This window comes from Ambystoma mexicanum, chromosome 5q (genome assembly GCF_040938575.1).
Source record: "Ambystoma mexicanum isolate Mex_15411 chromosome 5q, UKY_AmexF1_1, whole genome shotgun sequence".
NCBI classification, from domain to species: domain Eukaryota; kingdom Metazoa; phylum Chordata; class Amphibia; order Caudata; family Ambystomatidae; genus Ambystoma; species Ambystoma mexicanum.
Genome location: NC_090933.1, coordinates 494,757,255 through 494,771,256, shown reverse-complemented (window position 1 = coordinate 494,771,256; position 14,002 = coordinate 494,757,255). Strand labels below are relative to the sequence as shown.

The following is a 14,002-nucleotide window of genomic DNA, read 5'->3' as shown; positions in this document are numbered from 1 at the left end:
GAGTGGGTGGCCCTCAACAGATCGAGTTCTGAGGCCGTGGAGGGGGCTGGTGGACTTGGGCCTCCCTGTGACCGGGTGTGTCTCGTTAGGCGTGGGGCCCCCGAGCACCGCGGGCCATCTCGGCGAGTGTTGTGATGGTGGGGGGGCGTGCTCCCGCGTCGGCCCCCTTGGAGTACCGTAGGTCCCAGGACCGGAGGATGGTCCTCTCCAGGTCGGGCCGGGCTTCGGGTATCAGAAGCGCCGGGCGCAGAGGGCCGCCCTGGCGTGTGCTCCCTGGGCGGGCGGACGACCTTCTTCGGGTCGGGGCCCTGGGTCAAGCGGTGGGCCGCGGAAGATGTCCAGGGGAGGAAGCGCCGTGGGCTCACCTTCTCGGGCCTATTCGTGGGCAGCGCGGCTCGTGCTGCTTCCTGCGTTACTCCGCGCCAGGTCGTGGGGGAGGGGCAGCTGATACCGCCTCGGTCCGTGTAACTCCGCACAGGAGCGTCGGATCGGGACCAGAATTGGGTCCAGGTGGGGGCTACAGGCTCCAACGTCTTTTGGTGGGGGTCGCGTAGTGCATGGGACCCTCGTTCCGCCGGTAAATCGCAGTTCACCCGGGGCTGGGTGCGGAGCTCGACGTTCAGGCGTCCATCCTGCCCGCGCCCCCTGGTGGCCTCTCCGCATTCAGTTCTTTTTCGGTCGCATTTGCATACTGTAGCACCTCATACCTGGTGATATGCAACCACTTGGCGTTAGTGGCTGCCTGCACCCCAGGTAGTAACAGTGAGGTAAAAAAAGACAGATGCTTTGCTGAACAGCCCCAAGTGTTGTGGGATGGCATTCAAACTTTTTGATGATTCTTCTGAAACATAGTTGCTGCTTCGTTTCCTTCTGGTCATTTTTCTTTACTCCCCTTCCTGTTCTCTTTGCTCTTTCACCATCTTCTTTTTCTGGCAATGCATAGAGGTCGTTGAATCATAACAAGTCCACTCGAGGCACGACCAAAGCAAGGTTGTGGAGCGTGACATGGGCGCACACTCTTTGCCAATCTGGAGGCAACTGGGCATACGCCATGGACCCCCATGCCCACCATCGATGCTGGGATGCTCATCATATTCCCGCAGCCAGTGTTCACTGCTAGTATGGTCGTCCCCGTTGCTCTGAAACACAAAGAAAGGTGTGTAAGAGGCTTTATGTGAATTGGTTGATGTCTCTCATCTATCCAGGTCAACGCATGTATATTGGCATGCCACACTGCCTGGCAACTTTCATTTATTTTTCTCACCACCACCTCTTAAAATCCCACTAACCCCTCAGCGCGACGCTGCACCATCCCCTGTTCACAACTATCATTGTGAAACACTGAACATCCTATTCTCATTAGGAGTCTGGTGTTGCACCACAGGATATTTTGTCCTGTTGAATTTTTGCAGTACACTCTCCTGCAAATCGTGAACAGCTGCTCTCCCCTTTGCGCCCCCTTTGTGACAAATTCAGTTTTAAATGCTTAATGGCTTCTTTTTTGGACATGCTTTCTAGCTGTATATAATTATCAGCATATTCCTCCCATTCATCTATCCAGTGGACCTCTACAGTTTGCCCAGGAAACAGCCCACAAGTCTTACATACAGATAGGCACATTAAGCTTTCCTTTCCCCCACTGTTACCTCTTGGGGCAGGAATCCCTGTGACGTGCAGGATTAGTGAGCACACATAGAAACTGCCATTAGCCTTCTACCATCCTTCCAGTCACAGAAATATTCCACACATGGGGCCTCATTACACGGGAGGCGGTAAGGGTTTACCGGTACCGGTAAGGCCACCGGTACCACTAATCCCTTACCGCCTTACTACGAGTTCCCTTTGCGGGACCCGACCTTAACGGCTGGTTTTACCAGCCATTAAAGTAGGGTGCCGCAAAGGGACCTTGGAGCTAATTACGGTACCGCAATTTGCGGTACCGTAATTAGCGCCTTCCCCATTCCCATTATGCCCTATGGGGGCAAAAATGGGAATGGGGAAGTGCCTTGGTGAATGGGGAATTACTGCCCCCGCTCACCTTGGAGTAGGGCAGTAATTCCGCCATCCACCAAGGCGGACACGGTAAAATACCGGTGGCAACCATGGCGCTAATAGCGCCATGGTTACCGCCTACCGTGTAATGAGGCCCATGGTCTTTAATGTATGGCCAGTCAGAAACTGTTGACACACAACGCAATTCCCAGTAAATTCTGCAACAAGTTCATGCAGTTTGGAGATGTACCACCCCTCATTTATTTCTGCTGCCACGTGATCTTTGGACACATGGGTGGGAAATTATAATTGCTCTAATGCTATAGCCAACCGTTTTCTAGGCATTACAGGTTTCCCTGTACTATTCTGCCTCCATACTAAGGGCTTCATCATGAGTTGGGCCTTTGCCCTTAAATGCACTGGTAACACTATTACCGCCGCATTTAAGAGCTGGCCCAATCAGGAGTCTGGCTCAAAATGGGAGTTTTACCTCCAGCTTTTTGCTGGTAGTAAAAATCTCCATCTTTGGGCCGTTCTCAGCTAGTGCCACCCCAATGGGGAATGGGACTTACCACCCCAGCAACTTGGGATCCAGAGCAAATTGCACCAGACTGAGTTGCGCTAATGCAAATAGCATCAGGCGGTATCCCGGCGCAATTAGCATACCGCCCAACTTGTGATGAGGCCCAATGTCTGTTGGTGAGAGTGAGCACCCTCTCTGTATCCATAAATCTTTTTCTTCCTGGAGAGGCTACCCTCTGCAAGTCAATTATCTGCACAATCGGTAGTGTCCTGAAGGGTTCTGCATGTTCTGACCCTTTATTTCTTTTTTCTTCTGCTGTCATCATTGGCACTCTACCCTCTGCACCTGTGTATAACCTGTGGGTCCGTTTAGGTAAATAGGCTGCTTCTTTAGCTGGTCTGTCAGCCATATCGTTCCCTTGGGAGATCAAGTCCTGACCGCCTGTGTGGGTGGCAAAGTTTATTATAACCACTTCAATTAGTTCACTTAGTAATTCAGCATGTTGTACTGAGGACCCAGGACTTCTCCTAAACCCCCTTCATTCCCAGCGTGCTAATCCTGAATGTATGGTGGAGGTGACATAAGCCAGAGTCTGAAAATATATTCCCTACATGTCCCTCTGTCATGTGTAGTGTGCTTATCTGTCCAGTAGTTCTGCTGCCTGTTCTGAATAATGCAATGGTAACCTTACTTGGAAGGCAATCTTACATTTCCCATCCCTGTAGGCCACTACTGAGGGACCAGTGTGTCTTCTGTCTGCATTCAGGTCTATGCTCGATGACCCATCAATGAAGACCAAATCCCCTCCATCTATCTCTTCCTCTTTTACCTGGATGTTCCCTTTCATGCAATCGATATATTTTGCACAGTCATGCATGTAGTCCCCTTTTTCGCCTGGCTCTCCTATGAATGTTGCCAGGTTAACCACACGACACCTTACTAACTCAACTCGATTTGTCAGTATAAACCCATAGCCTGAAGCCCTCTGCATGCTGAGTGTGCTTTTTTGATTTCTCCAGAATGGCAAAAAGAGAGTGCTCCATGTATAGAACGACCGGGCAACCCATGGTAATAGTAATGCCTTTCAATCGCAAATGCTGCAGCGGCAAGCACTTGCTCACAGGTGAAGTGTCCCTGAACCACTTGGTCTGGGAGACCACTGTATTAGAGCAGAGGCTTGCGTTCCTGCAGCTCCTTCTGTGAGGACCGCCATCACGGAGCTGTTTGAATGAGAAAACAGATGACATTTCTCTTTGTAATTGGGGTAGCCAACACTGGCGCATGGGCCAATGACCTTTTGAGTTCGGCAAAATTCATGTTCATCTCTGAAGTCCCTTTTCTCCTTCTGTGTCTCCTTGACTGTCTGCAGTAAAGGCTTTGTGAAGGTGGAATAGTTGAATACCCACACCCTGCAATAATTGCATAGTCTCAGAAAGTACAATACCTCCTCCTGGCAGTACTGTAATTTCTCCTTGTCCACCTTGTACCTATTGTCTACTAGCAATGTTAAGAGATGCACTGAGTCTGCCCTGCATTACTCTTCTGTCTCAATGCACACCAACAGATCATCAATGTATTGTATTACTGTGCTTGGCATCTACAAGTTGCTTAGGTCCAACTGAATCACCCTTTTAAAGAAGCTTAGCGATTCGCAGTACCCTTGTAGTAACCTAGTGTGTTCAAATCTGGTCCCCCGATATGTGAATGTTCTCAGGTACCTAGATGTTGGGTGTAGTGGGATGGAGAAGAAGGTGCTCTTCAAGCTGATGATTAGGAAGTATTTCGCATTGGTCAGGATGTTACAAAATATTGTGGCAGGATTCCGCACCACTGGGAATTCTGCTTCTACAAGATTGTTCATGGGGCATAAATCCTGTATGTATCTCCATGATCCCCCTTTGATTTATTTATTGGGTATGTCAATGTTGCACGGCGACATCATTGCTTGTATTATGGCCTGCTGCCATAATGTTTGGAGGGTCGCGTATATCTGTTTGTCTGCCTCACAAAACAGTGGGTATTGTTTTGCTCATGGTAGCAATGCTCCCTCTTTCAGTTTTATCCTCACAGGCCTAACCCCTTTAGTACCCCTACATCATGAGGCCCTGTTGCGCACAATTTCTCTGGGACCTTCTTTAGATCCTCTTGTGTGTGCCTACCCTCCTTTATTACTAGTTGTGTGAGGTGCGGTAATTCTCTAACTGTGCAGGCTATCTGTAGCTTGAACACCATCTCTCCCTCTTCTTCCTCAGTTGAGAAGAGCTGTTTGCCAGTTACCCCTTTTATTGTCAGTTCTGGGTCAATGCATAGCACTGTATGCCACTCCATATCATTGTCATCTGTCCCGCATAGGATCACCATGTTTTTGAGAATCACCACTTCTTCAAACTGGAATACTACGGTAACCCTAGCATCCTCCTTCTGGCACTGAGGATGAAATAGAAACTCTGATGGCAGTCTGAATACCTTCCCTTGTATCCCCGGTACCTATCCCAGCAGTATCTGAAACCCATACAGGAATTACAGGAATAACTCAGGGTACATGGGCTGTCCTTGCAGTGTGCTGTGTGCGTATGCTGCCAGAAGGAGCACTGCTAATCAGGAGTAATACATGCCACCTGGCGTTAAGCACACATCCCCTTTTCTGTAAAAAATATCATTGCATTTGGTTTGCTCAGTAAATCCCTCTGTTGTATGTTCATGGGAGTGTATTTTGAGTACAGTAGGCGTGCTACAATGTGCTGTGTCCCTATCATTATCAGCAAGTCTTTTGTCACTGGAACCTTGACAATTGCCCCACAGAATCCTTGTGTGTCCATTACTTTATTTGATAGTGGGAGTCCACCCTCCCTTGTGCATGACTTGGTGGCCCTGTATCTATCATAAAAGAGAACTTCCTCAGTCCTATTTTCACTGCTACCTCAGGTTCCTCTTCGGGGTCCTCAGTTACTGCTAGGACAGAACACACACACACTCCCTGTCGGCTCTTCTATTGGGATGCTATGTTTGGCGGGAACAGGAAGGGATTACCCCCCAAAACCCTGACCCTGGTGTAGTGGGGTACCACATTGTGGCCCAAAACACATCTGCTGAAATACCAGACCAAATATGTGTCTGTCGTCACAGAACGTTTTATAAAAATAGTACAAAAATAGTAGATCTAGCCTACAAAATACAAGACAATGAAGAATCCCAATTATTCCAATTGGCTTTATATCTAACCGCAGAAACTAAATATAAAATAACTAACCCCTCAACCGTGTGCATGTACTGCAACACAAAGCTTGACAATAACCAAATGCCATCACATGCTATCACTGATAACTTAGAAATATTCCCACTTCTGAAAGCTCTCCAACAGCTTAACTTGTACAATGGCATTATAATACAAACAGTGCACCCATTTCAATCTATAAGACACCTTCAACCGAAATCAGCCAAAGTTACTAAAGGTCATCCATGTCAAAATAGTATATTTACCATTAGATCTAAAAGAAAGTGTCCAAACTCTAGGACTACAACGGCCAACAGATCTATCTCTGATTGTATTAGATAATGGTGTGCCAACAAAAGACAAACAAATTTGGCAACAACTAGTCAGACAAGCCCTACAATATCTAAAAGAAAACAATGAATACTACAAATATATAAACATAGAGGAACATTTAAGAGAAACCACCCAAATGATTCAAGTCTCACCAGCAACAATTAGAACATATAGATCCTGTTACTGCAGCCAACAATTTAGATGAGTATACAATTCACCCACTACACTCCAAAGACACAATTGACAATGCAATAGAAACATATCAAATGCATCAAGCCAAAGGATCCTGAATCAGCATATGGGAAAAAAGTGTAAAAGCACGCTCTTTTTCTCTACTCTGTCCTATAGGAAAAGACTGACAATATGATGAAAGATCTGTGCAAATCAGTGCATCAGACTATTGCTCTTTAAGAATGTATTCTGAAGACCCCAGATTCAAACAAAATGTCACATACATTTTCAACCTCCTCATCGAAAGTGAGTTAGCAACTCTGTGTTATGGAGTTGCACACACATTAAAAACAGTCTCTAACTTTTTAAACATATCCGCTGCCCAACTGCTTAAAAAAATAAAAGACAAAGATGAAGTTTTGCAGTCAAGTATCACTAATCTGTTGGAAACATGTGTGATACAAAAGAATACTGGTTCCAACATCATGCTGATGTACGTTGTATGCTAACGAAGCTAGGCTCTCCCACATGGTTTGTTAGTTTAAGTTGTGCTGAGTACGCATGGGATGATTTGCATGACTTCTTACGTACTGCAAACCAAAATAAAGATGGAATAGATAAAAACACACCAGAAGAACTCCATTCTCTTGACTCTGTCAATGTATCAAGGTACTTTCCCCATTGTTTCATTGCCATGCTGCATTTTATCTGCAATAAAATTACCCCTCCGCTGGGAGAAGAGAAACAATTCTTTTGGAGAAAAGAATATCAATCCAGAGGAGTAGCACACATGCACATGCTTTTGTGGATAAAAGACGCTCCAAAATGTGGCCATGATAGTGACGCCACTGTTATACAGTTTATTTAAAAGATACATTACCTGCGTCATCCGTTCAGAAACCGCATATAGTGACCTACATTCACAAGTGTTGTGGCAAATACTGCCGATGTAGATATAAAAACAAAAGCAAATACTATACTAAATGTTGCTTTGGCTTCCCTAGACCAATGTGCAAAAAAGGACATGTAAATAGTTTGATGTCTTTCTGTTAAACACAGCATAAAAGGCAAATCCCCTAAAAATACATACAACATTAAAAGGGACGAAGCATCCAAGTACACCAATGATTACAATGCAAGCATTGCCCTTTCGTGGAATGCAAACATAGACCTACAATACATTGCATAGAATCTCACTGCAGTTGCAAGTTATGTCACAGACTATCTCACCAATGATGGGAAAACAGAGCTAAACGACATCTGGGATGACATTTCATCTGAGAAAACACTATCACAGAAATAGTACAGATTTGGTATAAAAATGCTCTCCCATAGAGAATGTGTTTGCTACAAAGCTGCAAATCATTTAACAGGTAGAGCCTTATATAGCAAATCTGAACACATTGGGCCTCATTACACAGAAGGCGGTAAGGGTTAACGGTCACCGGTAATGCTACCGGTGACCGTTAACCCTTACTGCCTTATTACGAGGTCCCTTTGCGGGTTGGTACTTTAACGGCTGCTTTTAGCAGGCGTTAAAAAACAAACGCGTAAAGGGACCTTGGTGCTAATTACGGTACCGCAATTTGCGCTACCATAATTAGCGCCTTCCCCATTCCCATTATGCCCTATGGGGGCAAAAATGGGAATGGGGAAGGGCCTTGGTGAATGGGGAATTACCGCCCCCGCTCAACTTGGAGTAGTGCGGTAATTCCGCCATCCACTAAGGCGGACACAGTTAAATACTGACGGCAACCGTGTAATAAGGCCCATTGTCTAGCTGAAACTTGGACAAGCTTCATCCCAAAAAGAGTACTAAAATCCTACCAACAGATAGAAAACATAGCTGCAAATGATCCCAAAAGCCAGGACATTTTAAAAAAACGATTTAATTGACACATACTACCCAAACAGAAGTACTGCTTTGGAAAACATGTGTCTGTACGACATTGCCCAAAATTACACCTAAAAAAACAATGTAACACCAAATGAGACAACTAGCAAATATTCAGTCTCAACTTGTGAATGAAGCCTAGTGAAACTCACCAAACCCAGTCTAATTAATCATATAAAGATATAATTTAAATCCCCACAACATAGAGAACTGTATTACATGGCCCTGCTCCAAATTGTTAAACCTTGGAGAAAAGAAAATTAATTATTAGGTGACTATGACTAATTTGAAGCTGCATTCAAAGCAAATGAAAGCTGCATAACAAAAAACAATTTCACACAATGCAAACACATTTTGAACATTGAACACTAACAAGAAGAAGACATTTCAGCTCAGCTAGATAAAGACACCCCTGTGGGCAGTCAACCTTCCCTTACAGGAAGCCAAGAACCACTAGGAGAACCACTCATTCTAAATGTAGTAGAACTAGCAATGACTGCGGTAGAAAATACCATTTATCAATATATAACAATCTGAGGAAGACTTTTCAGTGCTGGAATCAAAGCTAAATGATGAACAACTCACCATTTATCTAGAAGTCACTCAATAAATTGAACATGGTTTTAAACATGAAACTAAAACATATATCTGTAACCATTATAAACCTCTGCTCCTGTATGCAAGTGGTGAAGCTGGTTCTGGTAAAACATTCTTAATTAAAATAATCAGCACATTTCTACAAAACTTAGCAAACAACAACATTTTGGCTGTACTAACAGCCCCCACAGGTTTAGCTGTATAAAACATAGGAGGTGTAACTTTACACCGACTACTACTCCTCCCCGTAGAACACCAAAACAAGTTAGAATACTACACATTATCAGCAGAAGTATGCATAATTCTAAAACAAATGAAGGCGCTCCTGATAGATGAACTAAGCATGGTTTCCAACCTCATGTTGGCTTTAATTCATCTCAGAATGCAAAAAGTCCTTAAAACCAACTACGAAGAAATGTTTGGAGGAAAACTTGTTATTGTTTTCAGAGACCTCCTACAGTTAACACCAGTGAAAAGTCAAACTATTTTTAAAACATTAAGACACAAACAATGCCGCAATACCCTCCGTAGCATTGGAAATGTAAATCTCTGGCAACATTTTCACTACAGAGAACTAACTCAAAACATGTGTCAATCTGCAGACCTCACATATGCCAACATTTTTAAAAGCATTAGAACCAGTCTGCTTACTAATGATGCAAAATCCATCTTAAATAGTAGACTAATCCATGAACTATATGGACGAAACAGATCTGCTCCTGATGTCATGGCACAATTAATGCAACAAAATCTTAAATGTATGCCCTTATTGCCAACCCTTGCCAGCTATAGTCCATTCAGCGAGACAATGTTGATAAATGAAATGCAAACCATACTGCATATTGTCAGGAATCGTAGGGAACAGAGACATTTTGGTAAACATGCTACGCAAACACCTACCTCTATTCCTCTGTCTTCCCCGCGCTACCTATCGCCTGACGTTTTGGGAAAGCAAAGGCCAAGTACACGTACGTTCAGTCATTTAGAACATTGCTGCTCTTTTAGAAAGCACTGGGGATTACCTTGGAAACGCGGACGCTCTGTGTTTCTGGGGTCACGTGTCTTTGCACGGTGATCACTGTTACGGTCACGTGATGTGCATACGCGTATTTAGGCCCCGCCTATCCGCTTCACTTTGCTTCTGAATTTGTTTCTTTAGCTACATTTTGTATGACTCTTGGAATTTACGACCCGGCTTGTTTTTTGGATTTCCTGCTTCTGGTTCCCGTCTGCCTTGGTTGCTGGTTTTGCTACGACTCCTGGAACGTTTCACAGACTGTTTTTCGGATCACGGCTACCTCTGTTTTTGTTCTTGACCGCATCGTTAAAGACCCACGGAACTGTTTAAAGGACCTGCTTGCATATCGCTTCTACTGATACATTGCTCTACGGATTTTTCACCTGGAATTCTTCAGGGTGTGTTTTGGACTTGTAATTCCTCAGTTGTTTTCTTTTTGAACTAGAGACGCTCAGTGTTCTAGGTGTCTGCGTGCTGTCGGTTTTAGGTGGACCCGGACTTCCTTGTGGATTGTTGTTTTAGGCATCCTCGTGTCGGCGGTGGGTAGGTGGATGATTGCTTCAAGTTGCCACTTCATTATTTTCATGGACATTATTGCTTCAAGCTCCTACATCATTTCTTCCTCGACAATCATTTATTCATGTAGCCTACAACAACTCACATGTGGTAAGATCTTTCTGTTATTTGCATTCCAGTAGAATACCATTTCCTTTCTCTGGTCATTCATTCAATTCATTTCTGTTGGAATTTAGACGCCATTTATCTATCCATTGGAATAGCCACATTTCTGCAGTTCAAGTTTTCATTCAGGTACTATATTCTTAAGTATCGGATATTTGCTAACTCTCTGTCTCCTACTGTTGCTAATTTGTTGTTCCTTTGCAGGCTGGCTGGTGCCGGTGGCGTCCACTCATCTTTTGGTCAATTGACCTTTCAGGGAGTTCATTTGATTCCTCTGATAGGTACATTGACAAAAATAACTTGTCATCTACACAACGAGTTCAAATCGCAAGCCAGAGCTCTTCCAGTTGGTCAAGAAAGGGCTCTGTTACATTTTCAGAAGCCTTATTAATGTATGCCTCCGAGGATACGGTAGCTGCTCTGGTTCAACTACTGGCAGATTTGAGGGCTGAAATAACGGCAGCCCATGAGGATACTCACCGCAAAATACATTAGTTGCGTCTTGGCATACAGCCTGCTGGGGCAGACACCTCTGGTCTTGCTTCCGGTTCAGGTGCCAATACGGGGGCTGATCCCACTAGACAAGAGAGTGCTCCAGTGGTTCTTGCTGAACAATTTCCTCTGGCACCACCAGAAAGGTTTCATGGTGATCCAAAAAACGTATCAGACTTTCATCAATCAATGCCGCCTACATTTTTTGTGCCGCCCTTCTTCTTTCCCTGACTCAACTATGAAGGCAGCTTTGTTACTGTCATATTTAGGTGGTATAGCAGCTGTGTGGGCTAATCCCTTATTGGAGCAGGGAAGCCATCTTCTCTATGATGGTGATGCCTTGATTGAAACCATGTCCTGGGTTTTTGATACTAGATAGAAGACTCAGGCCACCTATTTGGAACTCTTGTCATTACGACAGGGAGATACTGCCCTGTTGGCTTATCTGGCCAAATGTAACCAGCTTCACGCTGAGGCTGGTTGGCCTGAGGAGAAAAAAGCCACTCTGTTTTAAAAAGGGCTGTCTGATACCCTAAAGGATGTACTGGCTACTGTGCCAGTGGTACCCTCTACATTTCCAGAATGATTGGATCTGATCCTTCAGATAGATGCACGAAGAGCAGAAAGGAAGGGTGAGATGCGAGGCCCCATACCTGCTGCAATTGCAACAGGCGCTCCTGTGACCAGCAGTGAGGAACCTATGCAGACAGGAGCAGTACAGGGTCCTTTGAACACTGAGGAAAGATAACACCGCAAGAAGAGTAACTTGTGCTTTTATTTCGGGTCGGCTGACCATTTCTTGAGACAATGTTTTAAGAAACCCAAGAAACAGGGAAACGCCAGGGCCCGGCAATAGATGGAGTCCTGTTGCTGAGCAATTTAAGTCAGGGCTCCAATTATTCTGTTCCTTTTGTGGTTCAAGCATATTTGGCTTTTCCCTCTGTTGAACCTTGGTCTGTTCATGCAGTGTTGGTTCAGGAGCAACAGGTAATTATATTGACATTCAGTATCTGCATGAATGGAAAATCCCGGTTGAACCTAAGGAACACCCGGAGGTGGTCAATGCTGTTGACGGTACCTCCCTGTTGTTAGGTCTGGTCACTGAGAGAACTATTGAACTTACCTTGACATTGGATTCAGGACATACGGAATTAATCCGTTTTGATGTCATCACTGCACCCGAATTTAAGGTCATCTTGGGGTTACATTTGTTGGTGCATCACAACCCAATGGTGGATTGGCAATCTGGTGGTATCATGTTTTCTTCAGATTACTGTAAAGACTATTGTTTATCTATCCCTTCAAATCCTGTTGGTCCATGTCTTCATTTGCTGGATACAGCTGCTGTTGTTGGGGGGCGTTTCTTCATTCCGACCCAAGGTTTATGAAGAATTTAGGGATGTGTTTGACAAGGTGGGGGCTGATACCCTCTCGCCTCATCGCCCGTATGACTGCCCCATAGATTTAGTGGAGGGCGCTACAATACCTTCAGGCGCAGCTATTCCCTTACCCAGCAGGAAAATGTCATTCTGAAAGATTATTTGGACAAAGCCCTAGAGAACGGCTTCATTCGTCCTTCGCAGTCTCCAGCCGCTTCCCTGCTGTTTTTTGTGCCCAAAAAAGAGGGAGAATTGCGGCCTTGCATTGATTATCATGAATTGAATGCTATCACTATACGTAACCAGTACCCCATTCCCATTATCGCTGTCCTCCTGGACCAGCTGGGTTGTTCGGAGTTGTTCACTAAACTTGATTTGCGCGGAGCCTACAATCTGGTTCGCATGAGAAAAGGGGACGAGTGGAGACGGCGTCCAAAACAAAATACGGACTATTCGAATATCTTGTTATGCCGTTTGGCCTTTGTAACGTGCCTGCCACTTTCCAGAGATTCATAAATGATGTACTCAGTGACATGTTGGACCATTATGTCGTTGTCTATTTATATGACATTCTGGTATATTCCTCATCCTATGAAGTACACGTCACCCATGTATCTGCGGTTCTGCAATGTTTGAGAGACAACCTTTTATATGCTAAACTAGAAAAATGTTTGTTTCACGTCACTGAAGTAGAGTTTCTGGGTTATGACATGACCAATGCTGGTATTAAGATGAGGAATGCCAAAGTACAAGCAGTATTGGACAGGCCAATTCCAACTACTGTTAAAGCATTGCAGTCTTTTCTCGGCTTTGCCAATTTTTATCGGCGTTTCATCCGCTCTTTTTCTGAAATGTCACCCCACTAACCACTTTTACTAGCAATAAGTGTTCTTATGTTTGGAATAAGGAGGCTCACTGGCATTTGATACCTTGAAACTAGCCTTTACTACGGCACCAGTGCTTCAGCATCCGGATCCTAGTTGTCCTTTCTATGTGGAAGCTGATGCATCTGAAGTAGCGGTTGGGCAGTACTGTCACAGTTGTGCAAAGACACTGGTATGCTGCATCCGGTGGCCTGTCATTCGCGCAAGCTTACCCCTTATGAGCAAAATCACACGGTCCCAGAACTGGAACTCCTGGCGGTTAGAGATACCTTTATTGTTTGGAGACACCATTTACTTGGTGCTGTTTTGCCCGTACAAGTGTACACTGATCACAGAGATCTATTAGCCTTACAGTCATTACCATGTACTATGGCCCATCATGCCAGATGGCATGAATTCTTTTCTATGTATAACTTTACACTTACTTATCATCCTGGCCCATTAAATTCCAAGGCGGATGCCTTGTTGAGGCGTTCTTGGGGTGATACGGCCCTTCAAGGCCATCAAGTAGTTTGTGCTTGCACTTTACAACCCTCATTGGTCTTGTCCATCCAGGAGTGGATAGCCTCAAACCTGAGTGAAATTCAGGTATTCAACATGGACATCATCAACTCTTTGCCATATCTTCAAGGCAGAGTATACCTGCCGGATTTGGCCACATGGCACACTGCTCTGCAATGGTGTCATGATTCTATGTTGGCCGCTCATCCAGGCAGACGTAAAACCCAGGAATTGTTATGCCGCTGATGTTGGTGGCTATCTTTGCATAAGGATGTGTCTACTTATGTATCCTCTTGTCCGGTTTGTGCCCAATGTGAGGGCTC

General features: G+C 44.8%; 1 long non-coding RNA gene across 1 annotated transcript in view; it reads right to left on the bottom strand.

Annotated features, from left to right (window-relative positions):
- Positions 1–285: 285 nt before the first annotated feature.
- LOC138498597 (uncharacterized) overlaps positions 286–14,002 on the bottom strand; it is a 135,016-nt gene continuing 121,299 nt past the window's right edge. The window contains exon 3 of the long non-coding RNA XR_011278773.1: positions 286–1,139. This is a non-coding gene — a long non-coding RNA (uncharacterized lncRNA). The remainder of the gene's footprint in view (positions 1,140–14,002) is intronic.